The sequence below is a fragment of the Sciurus carolinensis genome, chromosome 9 (genome assembly GCF_902686445.1).
Source record: "Sciurus carolinensis chromosome 9, mSciCar1.2, whole genome shotgun sequence".
Lineage (NCBI taxonomy): Eukaryota > Metazoa > Chordata > Mammalia > Rodentia > Sciuridae > Sciurus > Sciurus carolinensis.
This window is the reverse complement of record NC_062221.1, coordinates 95,440,382-95,442,936: the sequence shown is the minus strand read 5'-3', so window position 1 is coordinate 95,442,936 and position 2,555 is coordinate 95,440,382. Positions and strand designations below refer to the sequence as shown.

At 35.3% G+C, this 2,555-nt stretch overlaps 1 pseudogene; it reads left to right on the top strand.

Moving 5' to 3' along the window:
* Positions 1 to 1,050: 1,050 nt before the first annotated feature.
* Positions 1,051 to 2,019, top strand: LOC124993100 (olfactory receptor 5H1-like; annotated as a pseudogene).
* Positions 2,020 to 2,555: the final 536 nt, after the last annotated feature.

Sequence of the window (2,555 nt, the reverse complement as noted above, 5' to 3'; positions counted from 1 at the left end):
ATGGTCATCTAATAAACTATATCTATTTACATTATAACCTCTTGTAATATTACTTCATCAATATTTTTCAACTTCCCTCTCTTTTCTTAGCCTACACTTGTTGAGGGGTATGTTACCCATAACTATGCCTCCAACTACTCCAGTGACTTTTTACTTCTGTTAGTGTCCAGTAGAACCGTACTTTTATCTGTATCTCCCCTGGATGTGGAAAGAATTTTCCTTTCACAACTTTCGTAATGAAGCAAAATCCTTAGCTGTGTTGTTAAAGACTACCTGCCCAGTCACCAAGTGATTGCTTTCCCCTTCACTGACTAACCTTGAATAATAAATATGTCACTGAATCCTGGTGACTCTGAATTATTCATTCTCTTTACTACTACAAATGTCAGTGTCACATATGAGTGAGGCAATGCACTTATGCTGGCATCCATCATCAGAGAAGTGCTTTTAAACTATAGATCCTTAACTCAGTCAGTCTTCAACTACTCTTTCTGTTTCTCCATTAATACTTCATAATCTATATTCTGTATAAAAAAGCTCCCCTAGACCATTGAGGGATGAAACTAGTTTGGGAGCCCCTGGACAATATTAAATGTTTTCTGATTAGTATCCCTAACTTCAGTGATTCCTTGCTGGAGCCACTTTGTATACACCCAAATATTTAATTTAAAAATATTTTACCACATAATTCCACATCTTGAAAGATCTTAGCACAAAGATGTTCAATTTCCTTCAGATGGCAATTAATTCACTTTAAAATCCAGGTCATTCAAATAGTTCTTCACCGGAGACTGAATCTCATCCAAAATACAGAATTCCCAACACCTCAGTTGTTCCCCCCAAATTTATCACAAGCTTAGAAGCCTCTCATTTTCTCTAAATATGTTGCTTCTTGCACTTTTCATTGAGTTGATTTCTTTTTACTCTTTTTCATTACCTAATTTATTTATATCACTGTGGTAAACGGAGGGTATTCTGAAACATTTAAATGTTTTCCTGCACTCTTCCCCTTCGATATGTTTTTATAAATCCTAAATGAATTTTTTTTTGTTCACTCACTACATTTCATTTCAGGTGACAACCAGTGAAGTCATGGAAAAGGACAATGCAACTTTGCTGACAGAGTTTGTCCTCATAGGACTTACAGACCAACCACTGTGGAAACTCTCCCTGTTTCTGGGGTTCTTGGTGATCTACCTCATCACCATGGTGGGAAACCTTGGTCTAATTTCTCTGATCTAGAATGACTCTCAGCTTCACATTCCCATGTACCTTTTCCTTGGGAATTTAGTCTTTGTGGATGCTTGGATATCATCAACAGTGACCCCAAAGACGCTGGTCATCTTTTTAGTCAGAAGCAAGATGATCTCTCTTTCTGAATGCCTGGTGCAATTTTTTTCCTTTGCATTCAGTGTGACCACAGAATGTTTTATCCTGGCAGCAATGGCTTATGATCGCTATGCAGCCATATGCCACCCCTTGCTGAATCCTGTGATCATGACAAATAGATTATGTATCCGGCTACTAGTTTTGTCATATGTAGGTGGCTTTCTTCATGCCATACTACATGAAAGCTTTTTATTCAGATTAACCTTCTGTAATTCCCACATAATACACCATTTTTATTGTGATGTTATACCTCTGTTAAAGATTTCATGCAGTGACCATTCTATTAATCATTTAATGCTTTTTATTTTCTCTGGTTCAGTTCAAGTATTCAGCATTGTGACTATTCTTGTTTCTTATACACTAGTTCTCTTTATGATTTTAAAAAAGAAGTCTGAAAAGAGTGTAAGAAAAGCCTTCTCCACCTGTGGAGCCCATCTCTTTTCTGTGTCTTTATACTACGGCCCCCTTCTCTTCATGTATGTGCATCCTGCATCTTCACAAGCAAATGATCAAGATATGCTTTCTCTGTTTTACACTGTCATAATCCCTGTGTTAAATCCCATTATCTACAGTCTGAGAAACAAGAAAGTCTTAGCTGCACTGACAAAAATGTTGAGAAGAAATATTTAGATGTCATTAGTACCTTTGTTTCATTAAAACAGTCACAAAATTGTGGAGTTATTTGTACTTGTACTTAGTATTATTGAAAGGATTTTTAGTCAGAATTCTAATGGAACGTTAAGTTTTTAGTACTTAAATGTATACTTAAACCAATTGTATATCTCATTCATAAACATATAAGATATTTTAATTAAAAATTGTTGTCAACTAGAATAATCAAAGCAGAAAAAAGTGGAAACATGTATGGTTTATATATTCTTCTTTTGTGAATGCATTGAGTATGAGGGTAGTTTCTTTCCAAAGAACTTGAGTATGATATTTTATACAGATAGAGGTGCTGTATAGCCTGGGACTCAGTCATCTATTCCATAGGGATGGTAGGTTTATGTTTCAGCAAATAAAATAAAATCTCAGTATATCTGTCAGCCATCAAAAATCTTTCATCTACAGATTTTTGGGGAAATGGTGAATTTCACTTCTTGGAGCAATTGAACTCAGACATCACATAAGGAATAAACAAAAATTGAAATGCAATCAGGATACAA